This window comes from Aedes albopictus, chromosome 2, assembly GCF_035046485.1.
Source record: "Aedes albopictus strain Foshan chromosome 2, AalbF5, whole genome shotgun sequence".
NCBI classification, from domain to species: Eukaryota; Metazoa; Arthropoda; class Insecta; order Diptera; family Culicidae; genus Aedes; species Aedes albopictus.
The window spans coordinates 187,431,141-187,446,499 of NC_085137.1; the positions used below are offsets into that span (position 1 = coordinate 187,431,141).

Sequence of the window (15,359 nt, forward strand, 5' to 3'; positions counted from 1 at the left end):
AGCAACTCCAGAAGGGATATCAAGAGCAACTACTGAAGGAATCTCAAAAAAAAAAGCTTTGGAGGATTTCGACTAAGAACACCTGGAGGAGTTCCAGAAAAAAAAACTCCAGGAAGATAACCGGATAGAGCTTCCGAAGAGTTCCTACAAGGAAATCCTGGAGGAAATAACTTCCAGAAATAACTTCTGGAAGATTTTGTCAAGGACCGCCACAAGAAATTTTAGAAGTAACTTCTGGAGGATTTCTAAAAGTAATCCCAAGAGAATTTTCAGAAGAAGCTGCTAAATTATTCCTAGAAGGAATCTTTGGCGCTTTCCCAAGTCCAGGAAAATTTCCAGAAGGTTCACCTGTGGGATTCTCATAGGAAACTTCGGAAGAAGTCTTAGTAAAAAGTCATGAAGGATTCCCACAAGTAACTCAGTGAGAATTTCTAGAAATAAATCCTGCAAGATACCCAGAAGAAACTCCAGGAGATTTCCCAGAAATCACTCCTGGGAGTTTTCTATAAGGAACTTCTACACAGAAAAAAATATGTAATTAAAATTCAGCGAGAAATCATGCACATAAAGGGAATGCAAGAGTTAGTGGACTTTTACGTGAGATATAATGTAAAATTACATTACCATCGTATAAATTTCCGCCAACCATCGCGTAAACCATCATGGACACCAACCGGTTACGTGACTATTAGCGGAAATTTACACGAACGTAACGTAATTTTACATGATATCTCATGTAAATATGCACTAACTCTAGCATTCCCTTTATGTGCATGATTTTTCGCCGAATTTTACATGAATATTTTTTTCTATAGAGTAATTTCAGAAGAATCAGCTGAAGGATTTGCAGAAGTTCCGCTTGAATAATTTCTAGAATAAAATTTCTCAGAAGGAGCTGCTGCAGAATTCCTAAAAGGAAACATTGGAGCATTCACAGAATGAAATCCAAGAAAAATCGCAGAAGAAACTCCTACAGATTTTCAGAAGAAACTTCTGAGGACACCCATAAGCCAATCCTGAAGAATTCATGGATGATACTCAGAAGAAACTCTTGGAGTAAACGCATTAAGAAGTTATGAAGAAATTTCAAAAATAAAATCCATAGAAAGAACCCAGCAACAACTCTTGGATGAATTCAAGATCGATATTGCAGTTAAGGAATTCTCGCACAAAACCCAAAACGAAACCTGTAGGGATCCCAAAATGAACTCCTGCTGAAACTCTAGGGCGAGTCTTATTAGGAACATTTTTTGGAAGGAACTTTTTGGCGAATAGGGACATCTGGGTGAATTCCAAAAGAAATATCAGAAGAAATCCCTGTAGCAGGGGTTTTATGTATTTCGCCTCTCGGTACTCTACTGGAAATAAATTGCACCATGGTGCATTTGTTCAAAAATTGTTAAAGGTTGAATCCGAAGTTTTTAAAATGTTTTCCAACGTGAGCTTTGAGTTTGAGCTTTTTTTATTTTGACACTGATACTGCATTTTTAGAAGCTTTTTGACAAGATTCTTTGCGAATTCTGAGCGAAGTCAGAACCTAATTCAGAAATTCGTAATAGTATTTTTTGTGAATTTATTGCGAGAATCTTGTATTGGTTCCTGGCAAATTATTGAAGAAAATCTTAGAAAATTCCATTTAAGATTGTTGGCTTTTATCAGTGCTTATTTGTTGTATGTATTTATCCTTAGACTGATGGCTTATTCTTCTAAGACCAGAGGAAAATTCCCAGAAAAAAAATTAGATTAGCTTTAATATTGATTCTGATCCTGTATTCTCCGCAATTGTAGTTTTTTTTTCAGAAACCTCTTCTAATTATTTATTCAAGGATACCTCAATGGATCATTTTAAATATTTCACCAAGAATTCTATCAAATACTTATCCAAGAACCCCTTCGAAAGTTGCTCACAGTACCCTTAGATTAGAAATTGCTCACAGTACCCTTTGACTAGAAATTTCTCAAAGGTTTCTGCAGAAATTCTTTCTTGACTTTCTTGTGCATTTTCGTGCCTGGCGATATACAATGCAAAATGGTCGTTGGAAGAGGAATCTCTGTGGCAACTTCTTCAAGGATTATTTCAGGAACTCTTCCTAGGGATTCCTAAGGCATTCCTCAACGGGAACAAGGATTCCTTTAGGAATTTCTACAAGAATTATTTCAGAAATTTTTCCAAAAATTCCATCAGACATTGCTCTATATAGATTTGCTGAATGCATATCATGAAATAATTATAAAATAAAATGTATCAAATAAACGATTTAAATATGTAAATAAACACTGGTACAAAGTACTGATGAGTTCTACAGTTTCCATCGTAAAAAGTAGTATAACTCATTATGGCTAAAATACACATCTGGTTAAAATTGGTAATTCTAATCTAAACAAAGTTTTGATGAACGACTACATCAAGAGAACTAAAGCAATAAATGTCAAGCTCGTCGCTTTCTTTACAACTTTTCAAAACCGCCGCAGTCACTGGAAGTATGAACGTATCAACTTTGTAAGCATTAATTTCTTTCCAAACTTATGGCACATGCCAACTTTTAAATGTATGCCAGGGACGAGGTTGGTTAAAGTTTCAAAAGCTTTTTTTTCTTCCATCTAAGGCATAAAACACCGATGAAGATACCGTTGGCTATAGGTATGTTATGGAAGCAAGCCCGTGTGCCGAAACTAAACGAATTGCTTGGAAAACCGTTGTTGCTGCCTCTTATGCCTAGTGCATATCGCATTGCGATTCTTACGCAATAAATATGCACACGAGTAAAAGTTATGCACCAATGCAATGCGCGGTGGCTCTGCTATGCTGGGTGCTACACTGCCCTAGTCAAGCCCGGGAGTAGGGCTTGTACCTACACTACCTACTGCAGTTGTGCTAGGTATGTAGTACCAACGGGCGTCGTTCCTTGGAACGAACATTTATACCATTTATGGCCAGAAAAAAGCCACCCTATGCTTTATACCTATATCAAGAAGTTTTTTATTCAGTTTGACCTCAAACTGGTTCCTTGATTCGCTCTACTTTCGGCCGGTTTTAAACATTGTGGTAGGATGCCAGAAAAATTATGCTATTGAATTGCACGTGTAGATGGTCTACCTACAACCACGTATTGATTACCGTTGCATTTAGTTCACTGTTTTGAACTGGAATCGTTTGTTATGAGCTGAACGATGGGTTAGCAGTTGAGTTCACCGTAAATTCGATTGGGCCAAAAAAAAATCTTCTTTCTTGACGAAACCTCCTAACAGGGATACAACCTGCTTCTTAGCTTAGTATTCTAAGAGCACTTCTATGATTGAGAGCATTCTTTGCCAATTAATCATGTTTTTATTAATATATCATTGTAGGGTTTGTACTGGCATGCACTCTCTATGTTTACATTGAGTGTGTAGATGGTGCGAATTGAGCAGTTACGAATGAGCGTGTAGAGTGACAGTTGCGATAAAAGTGGAGCGTCGGCGGACGACGGACAGCGAACCTGTGGGAAGTCTGAATCCGAACGACCGGAGAAAGCTACTGAACTGGATAGCTGGAGTTTGCCGTTGCGAGAGTTACTTCCGGAAGTGGACCCTACAATCATGTCTCAGCCATAGAGATACTGTATGTCCCAAGAAGTTAAGAAAGTTTACAGTACGAAAAGTTCCTGAACCAATCTTACTATGCATGGTCTTGTTGAATACTCACACGTATTGCCATTCATTAAGAGTTTTTAATCCCTACAGAATTAAGGTAAACCATGTTTTATTTCAGAAGAATATTAAGGGCAAACGTCTTAAAATCCCACTTCAACAGTGCATCAGAACCTCAGATGCACAAATCTGAACAAGCAAGCTTCATACTACAGCGCATTTCATTATTCTGTTCTTGCTCACTTATAATACGCTTAAAATAAGAAGATCAGGTGCGCTGGTTTTGTTTACGAAGAGATTTGTACGCACGAAATCGTTAGTAAGTACCAAAGGCGGCCATTGTGGCAGCCATTTTGGGATTCTAACAAGTCTGTCGTCAATTCTCCAATCTATTTTCCCTTTGGTTGTTAAATGTGTTAAATCATTGACCCATTGATATAGCAGCCTGATAAAACTACATTTATGATTCTACATCGCAACATCTGCGAAGGCAAACCTGTTCATCACCGCCTTGTTTGATGATCCGTCGGTCATAAAGTGCCATCGGCAACAACAACAAAGTACCTATACCCCCATAGTTACCCACCAAGAGATGCTGCAGATAGTCGCATATATTTTAAATACCTACAGTTTGTGCCCACGTCGCGCTATTAGTAACAGAGTGCATTCAAAATCAGACACGGCACGCTGCATTGGGAATAATCAGCACATGACATTCCTTCTGAACAGCGCAGCGGAGACAATATAAATTAAAGTCTCTCTTAGCCGATTCAAGCGATGAAAAATGAATGTCTTTTGTTATAAATATGCACAGCACGCACCTTTTTCGTCTCAGATTGGATGGTGAGTACGGGGGCGGTGATGGTTTGGTGCATTGTGCTGTGCCAGGTGATTTGAGAATGTAGGGTAAGGTGGAGTAAGATGCCAATTTTTAGAGTTTTCTCGTTTTCAATGCTACTAAACAATCTTTGCTTGATACCACAGTTAAAACATTTTCAAAACTAATGCATTGTAAAGAGGTAATGTGTCACCTAACGTGGATAGCATGGAGATCATCAACCTTGCGTCTCCATGTGTTTCTCAATCTTACTCCATGATTGATAACAAAAACCTCCAGAATACCTTAAGAGCAAGCAAGAAAACCGGGAGTTGTCAATTAACATTGAGCAATCTAAAGTATTCGCGTGGATTCTTCTACCAGGTTTCTAGAAGGATTCGAAGGAATCGATTCGTTCCATAAGCATATCTTGGCACCTTGCATCAATACATATAGTTTAGACGCTCTCAGGATATATTTCGTGTTTGTTGATTTTTTTCGGTGAAACGCACCGAAAAAAAAAATCAACAAACAAGAAATATAAAACTCAACGGTGACCGAAACCCCATAAAGGAAACTCTCAGGAAAGATTTTATATGTTTGACCATTTTACTCCACCAGCGCATTTTAAGCCATGCTTCCCTATGAGATAATTAGTGACATGCCAAATGCTCACGGAAACGTCTTGCTTGAGCTTCGTGCAAAAAGTTTTCTATCTATAGAAAAATAAACAAATTTTTGTTTTATTGTTTCATTATGCGGACGAACGGGCCAAAAAGTATGAAAACAAACAAAGCGATAAACTTATGGCTCATTGTCTCCAAACACGAGATAAGTATGATGTAACGAAGTACCGTGACATATCCAGCTTTGTAGGAATTTGCAGTAGTATGAAATGTGTATGGGCACTGTAGTGAATTAGTGGGAGAAGTCATCATGGCCGTTGTTATCACAGGATGGACTTACATATTTCAAAGAGAGGCTCATCGATAACAGTAGGTATAGCTATAATAATACCAACGCAACATATCAGAAGGCTGCACACTACTGGTTCCAGCTCCATATTCGGGCGGTCATAGATATGATTTTCTCGAGTTTTATGATAAAACTAATAAATTTGATGCATATTTGAATTCCAAATGCGTTTTTTTTTGTATTGATTATAAAAATGGGCTCAATCGGGGTTTTTGCTTTACGGAGCCGAAATTCATTATTCTACAGTTTCGGTTACCAAATGATTTTGATATACTAATATTAGCTTAGGAGTTCCAAGGTAGTCAAAACTGCTCAAGAACAGTGAAACACACATAATGTGATGGATAGAGATGGTAAAATTGGGAAAAAGTGTTCCCTGTTATGCAATGCGGTATTGAAGGTACGACACTTAAGTGACTACCACCAATCTGGTCGCAAACGGTCGCAGCTAAATTCGCCAGTAAATCATTGTTTAGGATTATAGGGAAGTTTTATAGAAGAACGTCCGAAGGAATCGGAAGGAGAATCATTTTTTCCGACTTGTTGAAAATTTTCGGTTTTTTATACTTTGTGGAAACAGCATTTAATTCAGTCACACTTATGCATATAAAATGACAAAGAATGGCATCTCAATTTATGAGAAATATCGATTTTAACTATATAGAAATCGAACACAATCAACCAAATACATGTGGAATGGATGAGACTTTGTAATAGAGAGATGAATGTACTTGACTGAAATTAAAAAAATGAAAATAAAATGTCTACTCAAGAACATCCACTTTCATGAGCTCTGCGGAAAAGTCTTGGCATACATTTGATAAAATTAATGACTGACTCTAGTTATTGATGCATTTAATTTTATGTTACCGCAATGATATCGCAGTTTCATTGAGGTCAAATTTTTGGATTAATGGCCTCTATGGCGGAACCACTATACTCTGGGCTGGCTCCAGCTTATTTTTTACATCAATGCATTGATTTCAGTTATGATATCCAAAGATTTTATGCTTCTGTTCCCAATATATCTTCAATTAGATATATGGGAGAATATTTGGATTAAAGGCATAACGCATGTAGTTTTGTTGTGTGGTGTTGCAAATTTGACTCATTTTCCATCCATTTTTCATCCATATAGAAAACTTCAAACCGGTATAACTTTATTCGTTGTGAAAAAACATTACATTTTATTAGGCCGTTTTTTCCTTGTTGGAGACATAATACCACTGCGACCTCTAATTTGATCTATTGTGGCGTCATCCTCTTCATTTTTTTGTTGCCGTACTGAAAAGAACCGACACTATCAGGAGTGACTATCCTCACAGCAAATGGCGTTTGTCCCAATCAGGTACTGCATTTCGTATGAAACTTAGTACATGTTTGGGATGAGAAGCCCAAATTTCCTGAGGCCCCATTAGGCCCCTTTCCAGAAATCTGCAGCGCTTGTGATAAAGTGCAACACACTCACACAATAAATGCTCAGACGTTTCAGTCTCTAATTTACAAAATCGACATTTATCTTCTTGCAATTTACCAATCAATTTCAGATAGTATTTGCAAGGGCAGTGGCCAGTTATTAGTCCAGTGTAAGTACTTAGGTCATTTTTGTTCAGGTCTATTAGCCTTAGTGTTATAATGGCGTCTGGTGTGATGAATCGCTTAGATTGACGAGAATCAGTTATGTTCATCAAGTTACGCTTAATTTTAAATTCTTCTAAAATCTTGAATTTCATTTTTAAGGCACTTGGAGCCAATCCAAAAAATGGCTCCGGTCCTATGAATTGAGTGGATGACCCTTGTTTTGCCAACTGATCAGCCTTTTCATTTCCTTCTATTCCGCGATGCCCAGGAACCCAATACAGATTAACCTTATTGCGACAGGACAATTGCTGCAGTAGCTTCGAGCATTCCAAGACTAGTTTCGAGGTATACACTTTGAACTTCAAAGCATTCAATGCTGCTTTGCTATCCGAACACATACAAATATTAGCATTTCTATAGCGCCTTTTGAGACATATGTCGGCACATTCCAAAATAGCATAGACTTCAGCCTGGAAGACAGTAGGTCAGCTTCCCAGTGGCAATGAAACGTTCACACCAGGGCCAAAAATACCAGCCCCAACCAAATTGTCTTGTTTTGAGCCGTCAGTGTAAAAAACAGTTGAACCAGATCGAAAATTTGGCTCCCCTGTTTCCCAATCCTGACGAGTCACATCAGCAACACAAAATAGATGACCAAAAAAGTAACGCTTTATCATGTAATTTTCATTGACCAAATATACTGGGTCGATTTCGAAAGTCTTTAGTATGCTCATATGCCCTCTAAGATTATAATCATTGAGATTTAAGGACCTTCTCATACTTAGACCACTTTTAGCAGCTGTTATTTAAATACAATCATGCAATGGCAGAAGATTTAGCATTGCATCCAAAGCTTTTGATGGGGTTCTATGCATTGCCCCAGTTAGTGAAGCTGTTGCAAGCCTCTGTAGCTTGTTTAATTTTGTTTGAGTTGTAACTTGTTTGGTCTTTTCCCACCAAATAATAGAAGCATAAGTAATAATGGGTTTCACAATGGCCATATAAATCCAAAGTATCATCTTCGGCTTCAAGCCCCATTTCCTCCCAAAAGTTCTTTTACAGCCCCAGAAAGCATTTCTAGCTTTTTCTAACTGTTTTTCCACATGTTTATGCCAGCAGAGTTTACTATCTAGTAAAAACTCCTAAAAGCTAGTTTGACATCTCCTAGCTTCAGTTCCGATGTAGAGATTTTTCGTCTCCTAGTGAAGGGTACAATCGTTATTTTTGAGGGATTGATATTCAACCCTTCATTTTTGCACCAAACTAAAGTAAATCTCTATGCTTCTTGCATTCGATTGAAAACAGTATTATCAAATTTCCCACGGACAATGACAACAATGTCATCCGCAAATCCAACAACTTCAAAACCTTGATGCTGTAGTTTTGTTAGAAGATCATCAACAATCAGGGACCAGAGGAGGGGAGATATTTCTCCCCCTTGAGGACAGCCTTGTATAGCTGTTACCATTACAACTGAATCTCCTAAATATGCTGATATTTCCCTCTTTGACAGCAGGCCGTATCAATAATCGATATATTGCTAATGAATGCTCAAAATTACATTAAATTTGATTGTACTAATGATGCACAGTCAAAATTTGAGATTTTATAGTAAACTCTATAAATGCTACAGCTAGTTGAACTAGCTGGAATTCGATCCTAGGTCCTCGGCGTGATGGTCACGTGCTTTAGACAGCACACCAGGTCCGCTCGACCATATTTAAAATTTCCACCTTCAGAGGAAGGAAGAGAGTTTCAGAGGATATTAGGAGATTGTAATTACGGTTCAAACAGACCGAAGTGAAGGATTAAGGAAATTGCTACGACGTGTTCAAGAGGATATAAGCTTCACAAATGTCCTTAATGGAGCATAAAGTGCCTCTGGAATCGGCCTTCTACTACCTGAGGATATACTACCTAAGGTAATCCAGGAAAGTTTCAGCAGGTGCATACGTTATCAATAGGTTTTTGTTAATATCCTTTATTGCTGATGCGCAACATTGTATAGGTCTATGAAACATGGTCCAGTAGAGTAGTTATGTTCAAACATGTTGAAGGTCCTCTGTGAACTCTCGCGAATATTGGCCTCAGGATTTTCATGTGTAATCTATAGGTTATTCTTGTTACATACAGGATACGGTGCAACATCCTTCAGGTTCATAAGGCATAGTTCTGTAGCGAATTATATTTTTAAGTTCCACGAGTAAATGCAAGTAAACCACCCAAGTAACAAGTTTTAGTCAAATAAACTAGAAAAGATCATTAGAACAATCATAAAACCAGAATAAAAGGAATAAGGTTTTATGACGGTTCTCAAAACCTCCACAAGACTAATTTGTCATCAAATTGTTATTTGGGCAGTTGCTACATTATTGATGCGGTTCAATATCCGATAGATACATGGAACATGGTAGGGTGATGTAGAGAACTAATTTTCAAAGATCCAGCAAAGAACTTCCACGAGTAAAAGCCTTAAGATCTTCTAGTATAATCGATGGGTTGTTGTTGCAACACTGATACGGTGCAACATGCTATAGGTCATGGAGCATTGTTCTGTAACGAAATAATTTTCAAAGGTGTTCTAGGAATTCCAATAACTCAAGGTCTATATTCAGTTCTTGGACAAAAATCTTTGGAAAAGATTACTCTGCAGAACAATATAATGTTGCGTCACATCAGCAACATGATAAGAACCCATTGATCACACTTGTGAATCTTAGGGTAAATTTTCGGAAGAATACTTGTATGACGTTGAACATCTGGGCATTGTGTAACGTTGTTCGCCTTTCTGTTTGATTTTTGTTGTACATAATATTTTGTAGTAAAATCATAATTTCTAGCATCCATAGCGATTTAAAATTAGTATTTGATAATTTTTAGATGTGCGATAATTTTATAGCATGTTTTGATAATTTTAAGAACCATTCATATATCAGCCGCCAATTTAAAATTTCTAGCCATAAATTTAGAAGCTTTATCTGGATAAAGCTAAATAGTGGCAAACCTTAGATGTAGATGACCCGTAGATTAAATAATTTCGTCTAATGTTGTTTGAAAGTATGCGTGAATGTTAAATGTCATTGAAAGTGACTAAGCATTTTAGGGTATGAAGTAAAAAGTTCGCAGCTACTATTTCACTTCTAAATCATTTAGGCTGAAGAATAGAAGCCAGTTCTGTGATTTTCTACGTTGCTATTTTTTCTAAAAAGGTGTGTTAAAAACTCGAAGTGAATATTGAAAATTATTGAAAATTTTATTAGTAAAAGTTTTAAGAAGTGAATTTATTCCAAAGCAGTGAAGTGAATTAAAAGGCATTAAATTTTTCCATTCTATTCTTTTTTGTTTTAATGAACAATAGTTCCAGTTTTTATATCACGAGGAACAGAGGTTCTGCTCTCGTGCATTTTTCTATAGTACAAAAGGTAATTTCTTATTGAATTCTTTTAATTGTTTGAAACTAATCAAAGATTCAAACCGGACAGCAGCGTCCGATTGACGCTTTTTGTACGGGCTTGAAAGCTCTACGGCCTTCGCTGGCCCAGTTACGTTCCACGAAGTGCCATTCCGGACCGTGCGGGCCCGCCATTAAGGTAGCCAAACGGGGAAAGAGGCAATCCGACCTGCCGAGAGTCTTCGAGGGAAGGTTTCATTTCGTCACGGTGGTTGAGTAGTCCCGCAGGCGAGAACCAGTTGAAGGCACGTTGGCCTTCCGGACGAGAGGAGACGGTAGAGTATTGGTCCATCAGCCGCAGCCCATCCCCACAACGTTGTTTCGGCCCATCACGCACGTGTGCCCCTCCCGACAACGCTTCTGTCGAGGAGCCCTGGTGATCCCTGGAACAAAAGGTTCGGACACCCGCTGTAGCCGGTACCCCGGCCGCTGAACGTCACGGACGGTTGACCCACCCCTGTCGGTTCGAGCAGCTGCCAGCACCAGCATAAAATCGAAGACTACTTTATCAAGGCGACTACTTGATAAAGTGGTCTTCGATAAAATCCCTGATCAGGTATGTCGTAAAGCATGGCCATGTCACACACACTACAACACATACACTTTCACGTTACACAAAAATGAATCTTTTGAAAAAATGAAGACAATACATAAGGCTCAAGCATCCGTCATCATTTTTCGGAAAATAAAAAGCAGTTTTCTCGCCGCAAATCAAATCTAGGATCATAAAAATATATTCACTGCATTATATTCCTCATGTGGAGTACAGTGAATATATTTTCATAGCAAAAACTTTTGTTTTGAACGAAAAAACTGCTTTCAAATGTTTGATGATGACGATGATTTCAATGACGAAAAGTTCAACGATAAATGAATTCAATCTAAATTACTTTTGAGTTTGTCAGTTCATTCCTACCGATCCCTGAGGTAACTTTGTCCACCCAGGATATTCTTGAGTCACGTGTCCGTTGAGCACATTTGCGTTATAGGTTCACTTTACTGCTTCGGTGCGTTCGCTTCAGGTTGATTCACTTTGAGGTTTTACGGCCTAGTTTCTGCGTTATATACCTAGCAACCGTTCGATCATTCCTCCCCTAGTAGATTGCACTCATGCTGTTAAAAGCTTAGTCGGGCAACGCAATAATACACGACCAGTGGTCTCTCATCTAGAGTGTGGCGCATAAGCCACTGTGTTTGCGGCATTTCTTTTCAGAAGATCGGACGAACGGTTACATTGGCGCCCAACGTGGGGCTCGAACCCACGATCCTGAGATTAAGAGTCTCATGCTCTACCGACTGAGCTAGCCGGGCCAATAACCACTCTACAAAATAATCTTCTACACAGCAAATCATTTTGAAGTATCTAGGCGCGTAGTTTCGGATGATGTATTATTTTTAGTACCGTAAACCGGGGTCAAATTGATCTCCGGGTTGAAATTGATCATACGATTTTTCGTTAGATAAAACACACTTCAAATAGTTTCCAAGCAAATATCGTTTAGTATCGGTTCCCAACTGCACGATAGTTGAAAGGAAATTACTTAAAATATGCTAAACCTAACCGAAAAACGTGTGATCAATTTCGACCCGAAGATCAATTTGACCCCGGTTTACGGTACGTACTTGGTTTCGTTTTCCATCAATTACCACACTCACCATGTATACCATGGTTGGCACCGGAAAGCGTGTTACACCGCATCGTTAATATAACAACAATCTATTGGTTACGATTGTAGAACTTCAGGCCTTTACTTACGGAAGTTCTTGGATGACCTAGATCATCTTTGGAAATTAGTTCCCTTCAAAACACTGAGTGAAGGCATTCTTTTTTTCATATATTGAGAATCACAATCAAATCAACAACTTCACGCCACAACACTCGGTTCGTGGCTGCAGTCCTTTATCTTCAGCCGCGTCCCACATTTGCCAGGTCGTGCTACACCTGGTTCGCCCATCTTGCACGCTGCCCTCTTGCACACCTACAGAACCAAAGTTCTGTCCAATAACAGCGGCGTTCTATGGATCATATTAGGGTCATATAGGTTTGCTGGAGGAACCAATTTCCTGCACTCCTTCTACGCTTAGGTATGTTTGCAGTGGTTATCGACGATACCGATACTCGGAGTTTTCGGCTGTTCAGTCTTGCGAACTCAAACGGTAGTTTGTTGAATGCCCGATTTCTGCCAAACACAGCCAATTTTTTTGGGCATTCCGCAAACTACAGTTTGAGTACGCAAGACGGAATAGTCAAAAGCTCCGAATATTAAAGATGTTCGTTTTCCACTAATTTCTCCCATACTTTATTTAATGAAATGTTCCAGTAACTCGACGTTATATTTGTACAGAAGAAATCCAAAAGTTTCCTCATGAAATCCATTTCCAAAGTTCTTTTGACTTAATGATGACGAAGGTTTCTCAAGAATTTCCATGAATTGCATTGAAGGTTCCTTCAGGAATTTCATCCAGCTATTCCTCAGAGGGATCCTCAAAACGAAATCAAAGTAGGATTCCCCAAGAGTTCCTACAAGAATTCCTTTCAGATTTTCAATGAGCTTTGCTCAATTATTTTCTTCCTTTAGAATAACTATCGACATTTAACCAAACATTTTTCTTAAAGTTCTTCTACCAATTCTTCCAAGAAAACATCCACATTTTTTCCTAAAATTTGACCATGTTTATAAGGATTCTCTAGCAGTTTTCCAAGAATTTTGTAAGAAATCCTCTGAAAGTTTCAAGAAATTTTCCTCCATGCATTGTTCAAGGAATTCCCCGAGTATATTTTGTATTTTTTAAGAAGAAAAGGTATTCATGAGTTATAGGAATGCTGCTGAGAATTGCCCCCACAGAATTATTTCATCAAGCACTGAAGAAAAGAAAAAGAAATCGATCAAAATCAACGAAAAGAAAAAGAAATCTTCGAGAAACCGTCTTTACCATTTGCTCCAGTAATTTCATTGCGGCAAAACGATTCCGTTACGAAATTGCTCGAAACTTCCTCTCTTCGTGTGGAATGAACTTTAAAGTTCCACCAGGCATTCTTTCTCCAAAAAATATCCACGGGCTCCAAAAGATCCCGGGCAGAGGTCAAGTACTGACGATCAAAACGTGCTATTGGTTTGATTGATATAAGAGGTAAAAGTACTGAAAATAATAGCAAAAAAAAAAATGTTCCTAGGACGTCTGACTAATAGCAAAATTTGCTATTTGAAGATCAATCGAATAGCTCGCTGCTATTTGTTTGCTCTCAAAAGAGCTAAATTTGTTATGATGATGTTGATCGAGGAGTAAATTTTAGCTATTATTTCTAGTACTTTTACCTCTTATATCAAACAAACCAATAACACATTTTGATCTCCATATCAAAATATGCTTTTATTAAGTTTTTTTCTTCTGCTCGGGATATTTGTCTAATGGTTTTTATGGCAACTTCATTCCTCCAGAAATTCTTCCAATTGCATCTTCAGAAGTTCTCTTGAGGGCTGCCCAAGAAAATCGTGAGATATTTCTCAAAGAAATACTTTGACTGGACATGAATTCCGTAGAGTCTTCCTAGAAAATTTCTCCGAGAGTCTCTTTATAAATTCCTCAGGTAGTTTTTGCAAGAATTAGTCCAAGAATCACTTTAAGGATTTCTTTAGACATTCTTCCAAGGATTATTTCAGGAATTTTTCCGATTTTAGGATGACTTTTGGCGATTCATTTAAAAAAATATTTTGGGATACTTCAAGAAATGGATCCAGTGATTAAGGTTTTCTCGTAGAACGGGTTCAAGAATTCCTCGGAAATTTGTTTCAGAAAATTCCCTCTAATGATTTCTCCAGAAACTGCTTTAGGATTCCTGCAAAATTTTCTGGATTTTCTCCATGAATTTCAACGTGCATTCCTTTAGAAATTCCCTTGAAGATTCCTCTAACAATTGATCCGATGGTATACCTTTAGAAATCCGTCTACAAATTCGTCATAGGATTCATTAAGAAAGGCTGAGAGAGGATTCCACCATCACGGTACCTCAGATCTTTATCAAGAGTACGCAAAGCTCGAAAGACAGTTGAGAAACCTGCTGAAAGCAAAGAAGCGTAGTTATTGGCGACACTTCATTGAGGGTCTCTCAAGAGAAACTTCAATGACAACGCTTTGGAGAGTGGCTCGCAACATGCGAAACCGCTCTTCTTCTAATGAGAGTGACGAATACTCCAACCGTTGGATATTCAGCTTCGCGAAAAAGGTCTGCCCAGACTCAGTCCCAGCACAACCGATTTCTTGGGAAACATCCCCAAGAGGCGTTTCTCTGGACAGACCCTTCACTATGCTGGAACTTTCTATGGCTCTTCTTTCATCAAACAATTCCGCTCCGGGACGCGATATGATCAAGTTCAATCTTCTAAAGAATCTCCCAGATATCGCGAAAAGACGATTACTGGACCTGTTCAACTCATTCATGGAGAACAACATCGTTCCGCATGAATGGAGACAGGTCAAAGTAATAGCTATTCAAAAGCCTGGTAAACCAGCGTCTGATCATAATTCATACCGCCCAATTGCTATGTTATCATGTTTAAGGAAATTGTTGGAAAAAATGATCCTATCACGACTCGATCATTGGATCGAATCGAATAACTTGCTTTCAAATACACAGTTCGGGTTTCGCAAGGGCAAAGGAACAAACGATTGTCTAGCGTTGCTTTCAACAGATATTCAACTGGCCTTTGCGGAAAAGGAGCAACTGGCTTCAGTTTTCTTGGATATTAAGGGCGCCTTTGATTCAGTTTCCATAGGAATATTGTCAGAAAAACTGCACAATAGTGGACTTCCAGGAATTTTAAATAACTTCTTGTATAATTTGTTGTCAGAAAAACATATGAGTTTCAATCTCGGACAACTGACAACTTCCAGAATTAGTTACAT

The 15,359-nt window shown here is 38.3% G+C and overlaps 1 non-coding gene across 1 annotated transcript; it reads right to left on the reverse strand.

Moving 5' to 3' along the window:
- Window positions 1-11,692: 11,692 nt before the first annotated feature.
- Window positions 11,693-11,765, reverse strand: Trnak-cuu (transfer RNA lysine (anticodon CUU)). The gene has a single exon. It is a non-coding gene; the product is annotated as a tRNA-Lys (tRNA).
- Window positions 11,766-15,359: the final 3,594 nt, after the last annotated feature.